The 17,713-nt window shown below is 39.3% G+C and overlaps 1 long non-coding RNA gene across 2 annotated transcripts; it reads right to left on the bottom strand.

Moving 5' to 3' along the window:
• Positions 1-1,679: 1,679 nt before the first annotated feature.
• LOC134346312 (uncharacterized) lies at positions 1,680-7,526 on the bottom strand. 2 transcript variants are annotated; one of them, XR_010017899.1, is made up of 3 exons: positions 7,375-7,526; positions 6,690-6,798; positions 1,680-2,118 (listed from the first exon to the last, which is right to left on the bottom strand). It is a non-coding gene; the product is annotated as an uncharacterized LOC134346312 (long non-coding RNA). The 2 variants fall into 2 exon arrangements; XR_010017900.1 differs by lacking the exon at positions 1,680-2,118 and adding an exon at positions 5,553-5,698.
• Between the last annotated feature and the right edge of the window lie 10,187 nt (positions 7,527-17,713).

Here is a 17,713-nt window from a genome sequence, read left to right as displayed (position 1 = left end):
ATGAATAACTTGAAGTTATTGATAGTCATTTTGAATATTACAATGATAGTGAAGATTTGGAGGATGCAATCGTCGATACGATTCTATGAAGGCAGTCCATTATCTGTTCTGGGTGTCTGCACTGATTTTGTTCGCTGTGTACACTGGATGAATTCCTCCATTGACAACTATTACTAATTATGTGATAGATGTCTCAAGTGTTTCGTGTGTCAATCTCATGTGTTTATCAATAATGCCTTACCCCCATTCTCCATTGATGCTGCTCATCCTGTTGAGTTCCTCCAGCAGATTGTTTGTTGCCTCAGATTTTGACATCTGCTGCCTGTTATGCCTTCCAGTCCGCACATATTTATGAAATCCATGCAAGGTATAGGGAACCTTGGTAACTTCCCGAATATTGCAGAACACATCAATCTGAGGAGATGTCACTGACATCACCTGGAAATGGATGGTCAGATCAACAGTATCCTTCATAACCACGAAGAGTTGGACCACTCCCCACAAGGCTGTGGCACTACTGCTGTCACTAATCAAGTAGAATGGTCAACTGATTAACCCTTGCGTGACCAGAACACATTGCTGCCCAAGGACAGCTGAGTTGACAAAAGTGCTCACTAAATACTGACTTGACATTGTGATTCCCCTCTTCCCACTTTCCCCAGCTGCTGTCCATCTCTCCTCTTTTCTGCTCACCCCTTGAGCTTCTGAAGAAGACATGATCGCATTGAAACAAAAGTGAACCAAAGCAATACATCTTCAGTGAAGCCTAGGCAAAGGTACTTAGAATTCACTTATCACTAAAAGTTATCAAACAAACAAAAAGAACAAAATACAAATAATGTGTAAGGAAACCTTTGATGTGGGGTTGTTGAAAGATCCTTGCTGCATGTTTGTGCATGATTTGTTGAGAGCATGAATCAAATACAGGAAGAGCATAATTTTTAATTACCCTGAATAAAGTTAAAAGTTAAATATTTTTAAATAAGATCATAAGATATAGGAGTAGAATTAACCTATTTGAGGTATTTTTTTCAATCCAATCTCCCAGCTTCTCACCGTTACCTTTATCCCCTTTGCTAATAATCAACCTCTGCCTTAAATACACCCACAGCTCTCTGTGGCAATGAATTCCACAGAATCACTACCTTTTGGATGAAGAAATCTCTCATTTCAGTTTTAAAAGGACATCCCTTTATTACAATGACGTGCTCGCAGATCCTATTATCTCCTACTAATGGAAACATTCCCACCATGTCCACTCTATCCTGACCTTTCAGTATTCAATAGGGTTCAATGAGATCACCCTTCATCCTTCTGAACTTCATCTGGTGCAGGCCCAGAGACATCATTCTGGGTAAGTTCATTTGTGAATCCAAACCGAGTGAACTATTTATAGGCATAGCAAGAATAAAGGTTACATTTCATTATCTGCAAGGTCTAATGGCATTCCACAACCAGCCACATCTTACCCTCTCCTCCCCTCTCAGATGTTTTCAGAGGCAACTCCCTCTGTGTCTTCCTGGACCTCTCATCCCTTCCCAGCCACCCTTCTCCATCCCCTGGCATTTTCTCCTGCAACTGAAGAGATGAGACAAATTCAAATTTATTTATTAATCAAATGCATATTGAAACATACAGTGAAATGCATTGTTTGCATTAATAACCAATACCACCTGAAAATGCCCTGAGGCAGCCTGAAAGTGTCATCACAAATTCCGCTGAAAACATAGCATGCCCACAAGCAACAACAACAATAGCAAAACAAACCCATTTCCCATCCTGTCTGTCTCTCTCGCACATGCACACAGATACACACACATACACACACACACACACACACACACACACACACACCCTTCCAACATCGCACAGTCTCTCTAGAGTCTTTGACCTCAGACTCATAGTCATCGGGCCCCCAACCTCCAGTCCGTGGCTTGAACTCGCAGACGCCAGGCCTGCAATTTCTGAACACGGCAACCCAAAGACTTTAACTTTCCAGCTTCAACCTCCGGTATTGACCCAAGGATTCACCAATCACAGAACTTTGAAATCAGCGCCTCGACGTCTGGACTCAGTTGTCAAAAGGACAGGCAGGTAGGCAGAGGGAGTGGGATAGCTCTGTTGAAAAAAAATGAAATCATTAGAAAGAGATGACATAGGATTAGAAGATGTAGAATCATTGTGAGTAGAGTTAAGAAAGTACAAGGTTAAAAAAAACCCTTAATTAGAGTTATATACAGGTCTCCAAACAGTAGCCAGGATGTGGGGTACAAATTACAATGGGAGATAGAAAGGGCATCTAAAAACAGCAATGTTACAATGATCAAGGGGATTTCAATATGCAGGCAGATTGTGAAAATCAGGTTGGCACTGGATCCCAAGAGACAGAATTTGCAACATGCCTATGAGAAAGCTTTTTAGAGCATCTTGTGGTTGAACCCTGAAGGGTAAAGGCAATTTTGGATTGGGTCACAAACAAAAGAGAAAATCTGTAGATGCTGAAAATCCAAACAACACGTACAAAATGCTAGAGGAACTTAGCAGGCCAGGCAGCATCTATGGAAAAAAGTACAGTTGATGTTTTGGGCTGAGACCCTTTGGCAGGACTGGAGAAAAAAAGATCAGGAGTAGATTGGGTGCTGAGTAATGAACCAGATTGAATTAGAGAGTTTAAGGTGAAGGAACCTATAGTTTGAGAAGGAGAAGCTAAAAAAAAAGATAGAAACATAGAAACATAGAAAATCTACAGCACAATACAGGCCCTTCGGTGCACAATGCTGTGCCAAACATGTACTTACTTTAGAAATTACCTCGGGTTACCCATAGCGCTCTATTCTTCTAAACTCCTAATCTAATCTAATCTAAAACTCCATGTATCAGTATTTCAGTGGAGTAAAGGGAATTACAGATGAATGAGCAAAGAGCTAGCCAAATTGATTGGAAGGAGACACTAGCAGGGATGACAGCAGACCAGTGATGGCTGGAGTTTCTGGGAGCAACTGAAAAGGTGCAGGGTAGATTTATCTGAAAAAAGAAGTATTCCAAAAGGGGGGTGAAGCAACCATGGCTGATATAGGAAGTCGAAGGCAGCACAAAAACAAGAAAGAGAGCATAAATATCACAAAAAAATAGTAGGAAGCTAGATGGTTGGGAAGCTTTTAAAAACCAATAGAAAGCAACTAAAAATGCAATAAGGAAAGAAAAGATAAAATATGAGGGCAAGCTAGCCAATAATATAAAAGAGGATATCAAAAGACTTTTCAGACATATAAAGAGTAAAAGAGAGGGAAGAATGGATTTCACACTGCTGGAAAGTGACACTGGAGAGGTAGTAATGGGGACAAAAGAATGGTGGACAAACTCTAAGTATTTTGCATCAGCCTTCACTATGGAAGACTCCATCGGTATGGCAGAACTAGGAGGGTATCAGGAGACAGAAGTGAAAATAGTCACTATTACTAATGTGAAGTCACTTGAGAAGCTGAAAGGTTTGAAGGTAAATAAGTCACCTCAATCAGATGGATTACACCCCAGCTGAAGAGAATGTGAAGGACTGGAAAATTGAAAATATCACTCAACTCTTTAAGAAGTGGTGGGAGGTGGGAGGCAAAAGACAAGAAATTATTGGTCAGTTAGCTTCACTTCAGTGGTTAGGAAGATGTTGGAGTCCATTATTAAGGATAAGGTTTTGAGGTATTTGGAAACTCTTGATAAAATAGGATTAGGTCAACATGGTTTTCTTAAGGAGAAATCTTGCCTGATAAATCTGTTGCAAGTCTTTGAGGAAATAGTAGGCAGCAGAGACAAAGGAGAGTCAGTGGATGTTGTTTACTTGGATTTTCAGAAGGCCTTTGACAAGTGCAGCACATGAGGCTGCTAAACAGCAGCCCATGGTAATACCAACATGGATAGAAGATTGGCTGACTGGCAGAAGGTAGAGAGTAGGAATAAAGGGGGCCATTCCTGGTTGACAGCCGGTGACTAGTGGTGTTTCACAAGGGTTGGTGTTGGGATAGTTGCTTTTCACATTATATGTCAATGATACATATGATAGAGTTGTTGGCTCTGTGGCCAAATTTGTGGATGATACAAAGACAGGTGGGGAAAGGTAATGTTGAGGAAGCGGCAAGTCTACAGAAGGAACTGGACAGATTAGAAGAATAATCAAAGATGTGGCAGATGGAAAACAGTGTATGGATGTGTATGGGCATGCACTTTAGTAGAAGGAATAAAGGTATAGGCTATTTTCTAAATGGAGAGGAAATCCAGAAATCAGAGGTGCAAAGGGACTTGGGAGTCCTGGTGCAGGATTCCCTCAAAATAAATTTGCAGGTTAAGCTGGTAGTAAGGAAGGAAATTGAATTCATTTCCAGAGGACTAGATTATAAAAGCAAGGATGTAATGCTGAAGCTTTAAAAGGCATTGGTCAGACCAAATTTGGACTATGGTGAGCAGCTTAAGGCCCTTATATAAGAACGGATATGTTGGCATTGGAGAGGGCCCAGAAGAGGTTCCTGAGAATGATTCTGTGGATAAAATGGTATAAGGAGTGTTTGAGGGCCTGTATTCAATTGATTTTAGAAAAATGGGGTGAGGTGCAGATCTCATTGAAACCTATCGAATATTGAAAAGCTTAGATAGATTGGACATGGAGAGGATGTTTCCTATAGTGAGGCAGCCAAAGACCAGAGGGCACAATCTCAGAGTACAAAGATATCCCTTTAGAAAGGAGATTATGAGGAATTTCTTTAGCTAGAGTGTGATGAGTCTGTGGAATTCATTGTCATGGATGGCTGTGGAGCTCAAACATTGGGTTAACTTAAAGTATACGTGGATAGACTCTTGATTAGCATGGGTGTCAAAGGTTACGGGGAGAAGACAGGAGAATGGGGTTGAGGGGGATTATAAATTAATTATGATTGAATGGTGTAGACTTGAAAATCAGAATGACCTAATTCAGCTCCTAGTATATGTGTTATGGTCTTATGGTCTACACAACAGTTTTTATGAAGGGTCACCATCCCAAATGTTAACTTTTTCTGCCTCCATGGATGCTGCTCAGCCTAATGGGTTGTTCCACAGTTGGATGTTGTTTCATCATCTGCAGTTTCATCTGCAGTTGCCTGTGTCATCAGACTGCAACCTTCACAGTTTTGAACAAGTGTAAAAGTGTCTTTGTGAGACTTCCCACCCCTTGAGTTATCCATGTGGAAATTAACCAAGGAAGTTTTAAGTATTGTTGCAAGTTACTCAGTGGATACATCTTGCTTGTTCCATACTTGACCCCAATCACTATGATTGAAAGAGATAAAGGTCCAAAGCAGGAACTATCTTTAGAATAGACAAAATAATCTGCCTTCATAAAATAATCATTTTAAATATAAAATGAAATGGGTGCTCTGATGTTTTATCACATTACGACAGTAATTCAACATGTTGTGTCAGTGTTGCTCTATCAATTATTTTTAATGTATTGAAATATACTTTTATACCATCATTGTAATGATGTAAAGTAAATATATCACATCATATTAAGGAAGAATATTAACCAAACTGCTTATGAGTTGAGAGAGAAAATAATACATCTACCACTCACTTTCTGTGACTAGCTGGGGCCATTTTTCCTGTGGGTCCTTTGGTTTAGTTCTGGTTGGAGCTTGCAAGTAGTTTTGGCGCATGAATTCATAGCATTGGTCAGCTCCAGGAGAAAAAGAATGGAAAAAAGGCCTGTGAGAATAGAGGCTTTTAGGTCCGATCAGTCAAAGGTTGAAGGTCATTGAATCATGCAAGGAGAAAGGCAATCCATTATCCCAAAACTAGGAAAGAAATATATCATTAGTCCTTTTCCAATATGTATCATAATAATTATGGTCCTTAATTACTGACCTTGGTGTGAGTGGAAATAATTTCTCCTTATTTATTATATTAAGCACTCAGAGATTTTTTGTCTGAGAATGTTAACACTCTAGCTGTTATTGGACAAATATGCTGAGGTCTGTAATTTTGATCTAGAGACGTGAACTTGAATTCCATCAAGGTGGTTGTTAAATTTAAATTACATCAGTTTGGAATTTAATTCAAAAGTAATGGTAACTATGGTTGCTTTATGGTTCAAAAACAGGGACAGAGTGTCCCACAGAAGGAGATGCAGCTTCCAACTTCCTTAAATTATGAAATCTCTTGCAATCCGGAATGGACATCAGATTTGAGAAGGGCCTTTTTCTGTGCTGTATGACTCTGTGACCTTATTTCCCCGTGTTACTTGACAACTCTGAATTGTCCCTCATTACCTAGAGTGTAGATGAATTTCAGACTTTCAGAGTGGGAAATTGAAGAAGAGAGGGTGAATGGATTAAGGTAGATTAGTGTAAAAGATGGTGCTTAATGGTCAGATGAAACACAGAGGTCCTGAAGGTCCTGTTTACAGTCTTTTCCTGTATGATTCTGACAAATGCAAATGTATTGTGTATTTAAATGACCTTTTCCTGGACCCATCATAAAAATATAATTGCAAAGAAAGTATGACATCAGCTCAACTTCCTCGGGAATCTGCAGATATTCGGCATGTCATCAAAAACCTTGGCAAACTTCTATAGATGTGTGGTGAGAAATGTGCTGACTGGCTGCAAAACCCTCCCAACCATTGAGCATATCTATATGAAATGTATCCATTAGTCAAAGATCCTCACCACCAAGCCATGCTCTTTTCTCACTGCTGCCATCAGGTAGAAGGTACAGGTGCCTCAGGACTCACACCATCAGGTTCAAGAACAGTCACTACCCCTCAACCATCAGGCTCTAGAACAAAACAGGATAATTACACTCATTTAAGGATTCTTTTGTCTTATTATTTTATGCTCATTATTTATTGCCATATATTTATACCTGCATTTGCATAGTTTGTTCACATTTTACAGTTCCTGATGCTTCCAGTTTGCAACTCCTGTTTACAGTCACTGTTCTATAGATTTGCTAAGTACACCCACAGAAAAAGAATCTCAGGCTTGTATGTGGTGACAGGTATGTACTCTGATAATAAATTTTACTCTGAACATTGATCTAATGCGTCTAAAAGTGCTTTATTTGCCATAGAAATTTTATGCTGCCTTTACAAAATGAAGTGTTTTTTGCTCTCAACATTTCTTTCCCAATTGAGGAAAGAAAAAAATAATGGTGCTTCATCTTGACTGACTGCATTAGAAGGGAGAAATTGTAGCTTCAGCAGGAATGTGCACTGGTTGGAGGAAAGTTATTAGTCAGAGACGGGGCAGCTGAGGAGATGTAAGGCCAAGAAATTACCAGTTCCTTGGTGCTCGGAAACTAGTCAAGGTTATCTAATATCTGTAAATGCATGATTAATCCATCTCTAGCTACCTTCCTGCAGATAGTCTGATAGTGCTCCAGTGATACTATGAGGGACGTCAGAGGATCAGCTGCAGAGAAGCACAAAGGTGCTGAGGGAAATGAGGACAGCAGCCAGAGTGAGACTTGAACAGTCTGAGAAGAACAGAGCCTAAACTGGCAGATGTGGGTCACGCTGCTCAGGCAGGCTGCCCCAGGTTTTCTACAGAGAATCATATTTTAAACATTTTCTTTTGACTGTCAGCCAGTCCCAGCCCTGGCTCGACCATAGGGAGCAATCTCTAAATTACTGAGCTGGTTTCTATTGGAGTGTGGCACAGGGCGTGCCTGGCTTCGATTTCAATATTTTAAATTCAAACAGTGACCTGACCTGGGTGTAGGGACGATTTGGGATCTCTGTGACTAATAGAGTGAACAATGCATCCTCTTAACCAGGAGACTGACGAATAAATAATCACACTGAGGAGGATTAGAGTGGATTAGAGTTAAACCCTTTATCAAATCTGACAGAAAAATGAGAAAGAAAAATTGGAGAGAGAGAGAGAAATAGAAACAAAAAAAGGACTGAAATGAAAAAGAGATCTTTGACAACTTGACAATTCTAAAATAATCTCAACTGGAAGGAATCAATCTACGCACTTTCCATTGTTACTTTCTGGGCCAGAGATGGATTCACGGTCAATGACAATTCACACCTTGTTAAAAGGGCACTTACACTGTTAATTACTGGGCTAAATTTTTTTGTGTGGTGAGGTTAGAGCCAATTAACGTACAAATTCATCAACTTCATAATAACCATGCAAGATGGCATTTTTGCAAAGCTACTGCTGATACAGTGAAAATCAACAAACAAATTGTAGCATTTTGCAATTCATAGGGTTCTTTTTCCTACATATGAATAATGGCCAGTATTGTTCAGTTTTTTTTCAGCTAATGCTGTATTTTCCATCTCAGTTATACCTTTCTTACCAGGCACAATTTGTATTATTTTTTATTTGAAGTACAGCCAATTTTCTGCAGGCATTCAACCTAACCATTATTTCACTAAGAATTACTCCCAGTACAGATTGTGGTCAAGACTGCCAGAAATGCATCTTGCTTTTTCAATCTTCTTTGGCATACTATTGTACCTCCCTTTTAACAAGCTCCCTTATCAAAATATATAAGACATCTGTAGGTCAGGGTTGACTTGCCTCCACTCCAGTTCCTGGGTCCTGATGAGACTAACTGCTTAAGAACATGTGAGACAATGAGGGTTATCAATAATATTGACTGCAGACGTGAATAAAACTAGAGTACACAGATTGGGGTGTAAGGGATAAGCAACTCTGAGGGAATCTGTGAGTGTTGAGTGTTTGGAATGCACTGCTGGAGAGTGGTAAATGGAGTACTAACAGTGGTATGAATCTCAACGAGCATGAGTTGCCTAGGTATTGAATGCTATGGGCCAAATGCTGGTAGGTGGTTCAAACAGAGATGGGTGCCGCTGATTGGTATTAACATAATAGCTTGCTTTCGTGCAGTGTGACTCCATGACTCTGTGACTTTAAGAGAAGATCACATTGCGAAACATACTAAAGTAACACATACACAGAACACTGGAGAAACTCCGCAGGTCAGGCAGCATCTATGGAAAGGAGTAAGCAGTTGAGGTTTTGGGTTGAGAGCTGATGAAGACCAAACAATAGATATCTAATATCAGTAATGTATTACAACAAGCAGAAGGACTAACACAAAAATATGTTTTAAAAACACTTGTAATACTTGATTGTTTTTCAACTCCTTTAGAAATTATTTCAATGCAGTTTTAATTTATTCAAATTTTAAACCTACAATACTGATACTTCCTCTGGGTATCACATCCTTTTTTTGAAGTACTTTCCTTGTTGTGCATTGTTAACAACACCCCTATACCTATAAAATGTGATATGGCAAACCTGGGCACAGGTGGGAACATAAAAACTGTTGTAATTCATAGCTTTCTCATTATATGCTCCACCCAATATTGGATTTCACTGACTTCAAAAGAACTCAGTATTGAATTACTCCTATAACAATCAGCAAATGTAATTTCAGCTTCTTTGTGTTCCTGTCCAGACCAAACTTCACCTCCCCCCTCCCATCCCCCAACCCCCCACAGCACTTCCCCCCCCCCCCGCCCCGCACGCTCCACCATCTCTCCGTACATGTTCTGACTCTGTATGATATCACCGGAGATTAGATAGCTGTAAACAAAAAGGCATCTGAGAGAGAAAAAAAATGAAGCAGCATCCCAAGGCGTAATTGCAAGAATTAGTAGGAAGCGGATCTAATCTGGTGGCAATTCTCTGCAGGGCAAGTTTGCATCTCTGCAATATATCAGGTGAGGCAGTAAATGGAATCTCTCCCCACAGGAAAGAACATCAGCAGGCAATTAACGGTTCCTCACTCCTATTCAACAGATGAATAAAACACATCATTTGTTTGGCTCTGGGTACACCAAGGACATATTCTCACCCTTGGGTTTGAAGACTGTATATACCCTGCGACAGAGCCTCTCAAAATCTATACAAACCTTTGACTGAACAAGGTTAGAAAATCAAATGACCTCACTCCTAGTATTTTCCAACACAGTTACAGTAATTTACAGTGCACATGTGGCTTCTTTCAATTTCTTGTATGAAAGTAATAATTGTAAAGCAGCCTAATCAACATTTCCTTACACATTCTTAGCTTACAGAAATCTATTTTTTTCTTAAATGAAAGTGGAACAGTCTTTATTGCACTGTTTAAGTTTAATGAAGTCAAGCTGTGCAACCATTCTATGCTTGTGACATGCATCCTGTAATATTAGTCTTTTGAGGGAAAGTTAACTCGTGCATTTCAGATATATATTGTAAGCCTCTTATAGTACAGTCTCTCCAATGTATCAAGCATCTATTATTAAAACACAGCTCTCATCAAAATAAATTTGGACTATTATTACTGAACTTAGAATTTCAAAGGCTTTTAGAACTGCTTCAGTTACAAAGTGAAAAAAAAGGCAAGGCCATGACTAAGAATTTGAAAGATAATAGAGGCTTTGTCAGAGTTGGAGTCAGTGCAGGTCATGTTGCATAACTTCACAGATATGACAGTGCATAATCTCGCTATTTAAGCAGCTTTGTCATCGAAGCCGCTTCTTGGGATCAAAAATGAAGCAAGGCAAGGTGGAGAACAGTATGGCTGAAACTGAAAAAAAACTCATGTTCTGACTTCAACATATTTTGGGATTCACTGAGGTATTTTTTTGTTTAAGATCTCTATTTATGAATCCTGTGATGGCTATCATTCATATCAGAGGGTTCCCATTTCTAGACACAAAGCACTAGAAGTTCATTGGCCATAAAAGGTACATTTTTTTGTTTCCCTGATACCATTAATATTTGCCTTTCAACTACACACCTTGAACAAGTACTTGGAATCTTTGGATAAACCAATTGTAATGTTATTTTAGTGGTACAAAATAGGTGTAAGTAATATCAGGGTTTCCTGCCCCTGCTGAAACTGACCAGTGCTGACATCATGCATGAAGTCTTAAAGCGTTGGTGACAAATAAATCCAACCATTATCAGAAGTCATTGCGAGACTTCCGCAACATTCACTGGAGCCAGGGCAGGCAAGAGCTAGAAGGTGAATCCCACCTCATGGAAGTTGGTCTTGAAGCCTCTGTACAAGAGATGGACAAATGGAAGAAGTCAAGGAGTCTTGGAAGCCATCAAGTACAGAAATGAAGCAACTGATCAGGGAAAGATAAAGCTGCTATATTATCCTGGGGAATCGGTCCCAGTTCTGTCAGAAATTTAATGAACTCAATATTCCCTCATCTGCTAACATATGCATCATTACACTCACACAGTTACACTCAAATGCACACCACACATCTTAAATATACGCACGTCAACAAATTGAACCATTGCAAGAATAACAAACAAACATTCCTTCCTTCTTTTGCTGAATAGGTTTGCAACACTGACTGGAGTGGGCAATGTAGGAGCTGTAGATCTTTAGGCCAGCTGTCCAGCAATGGATCAGATGCCATCCAGAATGACTGTGTGCTCTAATCTAATCATCCTTCTCACATCTTCTCATTTGCTCCTGTTAGTTTTGAGATGGTTTAAACATGTCCTAGTTATCTACTTCCCATCATGCCCATACTCTTCCACTTTCCTCATTTCAGATGTTCATAGCAACATTATCCTGCATATGGTTGAGAAATGCTAATTTGGATACACATCATGTGTTAGCAGCTGCTGTCAGGAATAATTGGTGTCAAATAAGGATTAGATAATAGTGACGTTCATCTCTGTAGGCAAAGCAGTCGGATTTGACCATACGGCTAGAATTTTTACCTGAAAATGATAACAGAATTCATAGAAATTCTAGGCCCTTTGTTTGCCTTGCTCTTCAGAGAGTAGACAGTGGGATCTTGGAGTGCAGATCCAGGAAGATTCTATGCCAGTTGAAGTTCCTGACTATAACACATGCGCTTCTTTTCTTTTGATTTACTCTGCAAAATCTTCTTGCTTTTGGCCTCTCTCCTCTTGCTCCTACGTAGTGAGATGAGTTTCAATGAAGCAATAAATGTCAGCCTTATTCACCGGTTATCCAATCCATTCCAAGTCATCCATTTATTGTCTTCAGTCTTGTTAAACCAATGCACACTTATCCAAATCAATCCTGAACAAACTATCACATTGTTCACTGCAATTGTTTGCGTGATTTGTTTTTTTTCCCCTTTCTCTTGCATATCAGGTGTTAGTCTTTTCATTATTTTTTTTCCTTAATTGGGTTCTTTTGAGTTTCTCATTTTCTGGCTACCTGTAAGCAAACAAATCTCAAGGTTGTATAATTAATAAATTTATTTGATAATAAATGTACTTTGAATCTTTGAATAAATGTTGATCTTCTTAAATATCTCACGGACAGCCTAACATTGAGTTAAGCCTGTTTTCCTGTTTGTAATTCATGCAGAGGCGTTACTTACAAATTCTAGACTAAACTTCATCATAGAGCCACAAATTAGACATTGGACAATGAATGACTTTGCCATGTACTCTTAGTGGCCACTTTATTAGATACGTCTGTACATTAGCTTGTTAATGAACCAATTATGGCAGCAGCTCAATGTTTAAAAGCATGCAGACATAGTCAAGAGGTTCATCCCAAACATCAGAACGAGAAAGCAATGTGATCTAAGTGACTTTGACCATGGAATGATTGCTGGTGCCAGACAGGTTGATTTGAGTATCTCAGAAACTGCCGATCTCTTGAAACTCACAACATCCTGTAGAGTTTACAGAGAATGATGCAAAAAAAAAAAAATCCAGTGAGTAGCATTTTTGTGGGCAAAATCGCCTTGTTAATGAGGAGGTCAGAGGAGAATGGTCAGACTAGTTCAAGCTTACAGGAAGCAGACAGTAACTCAAATAATCACATGTTACAACAGTAATGTACAGAAGAGTATCTGTGAATGCACAACACATCAAAACTTGAAGTGGGTCAGCTATAGCAGCCCAAGACCATGAACATACACTCAGTGGCCAAATAATAGATACCTCCTTACTCTGTATACAGGTGAACCATGTGCATAATGTGCCATGCATAACAGGAAATGCATTTCAATTTTACACCAAATTCAGTCAAATGGCACATAAGAAACGTATGCATTTGTAATTCAGAGCTACAGAAGTAATACAGCCACTATGCGATAATCATTACACAGAACAAGCACAACACCAGAATCCTTCCCAAATCTAAGAAAATACAGTAACTTCTATCTGTGAAGTATGTAGCCATTTCTCAAAGTCATCCCAAGGGGGTTATGAGTAATGCTAGTTGGTAGTGAACCAATAGAAAATTCGTGCTGTGGAGTCAAGTTTCTTAAAAATTTTCCTCAAGCAGCCTGTACTTTCTTTTCATAAAGGATAATTATAGCTGATGGATTGAGGAGGTTTTAATCAAAGCAACCTGGCCTACTTTATTCTTCTGATTCAATTTTATATATTTAGCAAAAGAAAATGCCATGATGCAATTTTCTCACCTATCACATTTAACAAAATTTTCTTTGAAATCACAATTAAAAAGGGTTAAACATAAGGCACTAACAGCTCATTAAGAAACAGTTTGATTACGGGGCTTTAAATAAGCCATGCAAGTAATTATGTAATCTTGTCTTGCACTTTTTCAAGGAGAGCGATACCATTCGAAATGTCAGCCTGTCTCATTTGTACTTTAATTGCTGAATCAGGATCTTTCACATACCTTGTCCATCCCTCATCACCACTGCATTTCTTATCATTTATCAACATCAGAGCAAGGAGAATTTCTAGAGTACAAAAAGCCAAAAGCACTTGTAATATTCCCAGATTTAGCTATTAGATTGACGTATTTGCAAGTCCCAACTATCATGGCCTTTTGAACTTTACACATCAGTCCATCACAATGTTAAACAATTTGTTTTGGTTTTTTTTCTGGAGGAGGATAGTTAACCTTCTGTATTCAATAAAGTAAGAAATACATTTGTGCACAGAGCAGAGGACATTTCCGGTTTGAATAACCATTATATTACACCAAGAGCTCCCATGTGAATTGAGTACAGATTAGTTGCAGAATAAAGTTCTCTCTTCCCCCAAACGTAGGGATGGAGTTTCTTCACCCTTAGAAATGTGGGCAAAATCTTATCCTTTTGTGCAAAACAAACATGAAATGTCAGTACCCATCTGTCAATTTCTAGCTATTTTCAGAATTCTCCTGATGCTGTTTCACTTGCCTATCCTATAGCAACCTCATGGACTTTACAATCTGGAGTTTGTTTGAATTGTTCAGTATCTAGATGTAAAACAGCATTACCCAACAGCATGCCAACAAAGCCCCCTTTGTTTTATGAAACACAATATCAAGACCTTCATATGTGTTTCACTTACATTTTAATGGATAAAGGCAAGAGATTAATTGTTAAATTGCTTTAATGCAAAGTCAGTAAACGAACATAAAGTAACCAGTCCAGGAAATTTTACCTTTCGTTAGCTTAATTTAAACCACGCCATATAATAAAGAAAAAGTTAAAAAATGCTACACTCTTATTTCACTGAGCCATGCATAATATTCCATTGGATTATCCATTCACTGAATTAGACTAAGACTTGTCTCGAACTTGATTTACCTAGTCTTTTTCATGTAGTCACCTTCATCAGTTCTTCTCAGAAAAGTGCTTCTTTGTCCTCTCATCTACATTTACATAAGGCAAAGCCTCAGATAGAAATGATTGCTGTATTTGAAACAATATCACTGTCTAGAAAATGGGTAGGAACATTCTGCTCACACCATGTGACTAAGTTTCCTACCGTAGCCCTGTACTCAGCGTCATCTCCCTTGCTGATGCATCCAACTATGGCAGAGTCATCGGAAAACTTCTGAAGATGGCAAAACTCTGTGCAGTAGTTGAAGTCCAGGGTGTAAATGGTGAAGAGAGAGGGAGACAAGACAGTCCCCTGTGGAGCCCCAGTGCCGCTGATCACTCTGTCTGACACACTATATTGCAACACTATATTGCATTTAATCAGAATCAAAATCAGAATTAGAATCAGGTTTGTTATCAGTGACATATGTTATGAAATTTGTTGTTTTGCAGCAGCACTACAGTGCAAAACATCAAAATAAACATTAAAAAAATAGGTAATGCAAAGAACCTGTTTCTAAAATATTGAGTGAGTATTTCAGGCTCCTGTGCCTCTTCCCTGTTGGTAATAATGAGAAGAGGGCAAGGACTGGGTAGTAAGTAATTATGAGATGAATCTGGCAGGTAGGATTAATGAATATTTAAATATATCAGTCACTATATTAAGAGTGAAAAGGTGGCTAGGAGGAGAAAGGGTCCTCTTAGAGATCGGGAGGCATCTTAAGTGTCGTAAGATCTCAGTCAAAGTAAAGAATCGAAAGGCTGAGCCTAGAACAGCATACCTGACAATCTGCAACTCAGCTGCATCTACAAACGTTTGTATTTTAATGCAAGAAGTATCACAGGAAAAGTGGATAATAGTGCTGAAGATGACTTAACTGGTTCACAAATAGATGTGTAGTGAGGAGAGGCTATTGATAAGGCAAATTTTGCAGTCAACAGGATAAGGTGCAGCATAAACAGTGGACAAAATCGAAAAGGATGAATACAGGACTGAAGGTGTTATATTTGAATCTACACAGTATACGGAATAAGGTAGATGAACATGTATCTGAGTTGCAGGTTGTCAGGTATGCTGTTATAGGCATCACTGAATCATGGCTGAAAGATTATAAGTGGGAGCTTAAAGTCTAAGGATACACATTGTATTGCAAGGAAAGACAGGAAGGCAGAGGGGGAGGTGTTGCTCTGTTGGTAAAAAATGAAAGCAAATCATTAGAAAGAGGTGACATTGGGTTGGAAGGTGTTGGATCATTGTAAGTAGAGATAAGAAACTGCAAGGGTAACAAGACCCTGATGGGAGTTGCAGACAAACACCCAAATGATAGTAAGGATGTGGCCTTCAAATTACAACGGGAGATAGAAAATGCATGCCAAAAGGGAAAGGGAAATATTACAATAGTCAGGGGGAATTTCAATATGCAGATAGATTAGGAAAATCAGGTTAGTGCTGGATTCCAGGAGGGGTCATTTCTAGAGTGCCTACGAGATGGCTTTTTAGAGCCGTTGTAATTTGTAGGCCACATCCTTACTACCATTTGGGTGTTTGAGTCCACAAGGGGATCAGCTATTCTGGAATGGGTGTTGTGCATTGAACCAGAATTGATTAGAGAGCTTAAAGTCAAAGAACTCTTCCGGGAAAGTGATCATAATGTGATCAAATTCACCCTAAAATTTGAGAAGAATATGTAAAAATCAAATGTATTAGTATTGCAGTGGAGTAAAGGGAATTATGGAGGCACAAGAAAGTAAATGGGCAGAGCTGATTGGAAAAGAATGCTGGCTGGGATGATGGCAGAGCAGCAATATCTGGAATTTCTGGAAGCAATTTGGAAGGCACAGGATATATACATCCCAAAAGAGGAAGAAGTATTCTAAAAGAAGGACGACACGGTCGTGGCTAACAAAAGAAGCCAAGGTCAACATAAATGCCAAACAGAGGGCAAATAATAGAGGAAAGATTAATGGAAAGTTAGAGGATTGGGAAGCTTTTAAAAACCAACAGAAAGCAAATAAAAAAAGTCATTAAGAAGGTAAAGCTGGAATAGGAAAGTAAGTCAGCGAATATTATTAAAGAGGATACCAAAAGTCACTTCAGTTACATAAAGTGTGAAAGAGAGGTGAGAGTGGATTCCAGACTGCTGGAAAACAAAGCTAGAGAGGTAGTAATGGGGAACAAGGAAATGGCGGACAAACGGAACAAGAATTTTGCAGCAGCCTTCACTGTGCAAGACACTAGCAATATGGTGGAAGCTCCAGGTGTCAGGGGTTATGAAGTGTGTGAAGTTACGATAACTAGAGAGAAGGTTCTTGGGAAGCTGAAAGATCTGAAGGTAGATAAGTCACCTGGACTAGATGGTTTACACACCAGTGTTCTAAAACAGGTGCTGAAGACATCATAGAGGCATTAGTAATGATCTTTTAAGAATCACTAGATTCTAGAATGGTTCCAGAAGGCTGGCAAATTGCAAATTTCACTCCACACTTCAAGAAGGGAGAGAGGCAGAGAAGGGAAACTCTAGGCCAGTTAGTCTGACCTCACTGATTGGGAAGATGTTGGATTTGATTATTAAGGATGAGGCGTCAGGGTACTTGGAGACACATGATAAAATAGGCGATAGTCAGCGTTGTTTCCACAAAGGAAAATCTTGCCTGACAAATCTGTTGGAATTCTTTGAAGAAACAAAAAGCAGGATAGACAAAGGAGAATTGGTTGATGGAGCGTAGTTGGATTTTCAGAAGGCCTTTGACAAGGTGCCACACATGAGGCCGCTTATCAAGCTATAAGCCCATGGTATTACAGGAAGGATTCTAGCATGGATAAAATAGTGGCTGATTGGCAGGAGGCAAAGAGTGGGAATAAAGAGAGCCTTTTCTGGCTGGCTGCCGGTGACCAACGACTTTCCACAGGGGGCCATGCTGGAACTGATTCTTCTTAAGCTATACGAGGGGTGATTGATAAGTTTGTGGCCTAAGGTAGAAAGAGTCAATGTTAGAGAACCTAGCACATTTATTTTTCAACATAGTCCCCTCCTACATGTACATACTTTGTCCAGCGATCGTAAGACATACGGATCCCTTCTTTGTAGAAGTGGTCTACAGCAGGGGTGATTGATAAGTTCGTGGCCTAAGGTAGAAGGAGATGAGTTATTA

Source organism: Mobula hypostoma, chromosome 5 (genome assembly GCF_963921235.1).
Source record: "Mobula hypostoma chromosome 5, sMobHyp1.1, whole genome shotgun sequence".
In the NCBI taxonomy this organism is placed as follows: domain Eukaryota; kingdom Metazoa; phylum Chordata; class Chondrichthyes; order Myliobatiformes; family Myliobatidae; genus Mobula; species Mobula hypostoma.
Note: the sequence above shows the minus strand (reverse complement) of the source record. Positions and strands in the feature narration are given on the sequence as shown.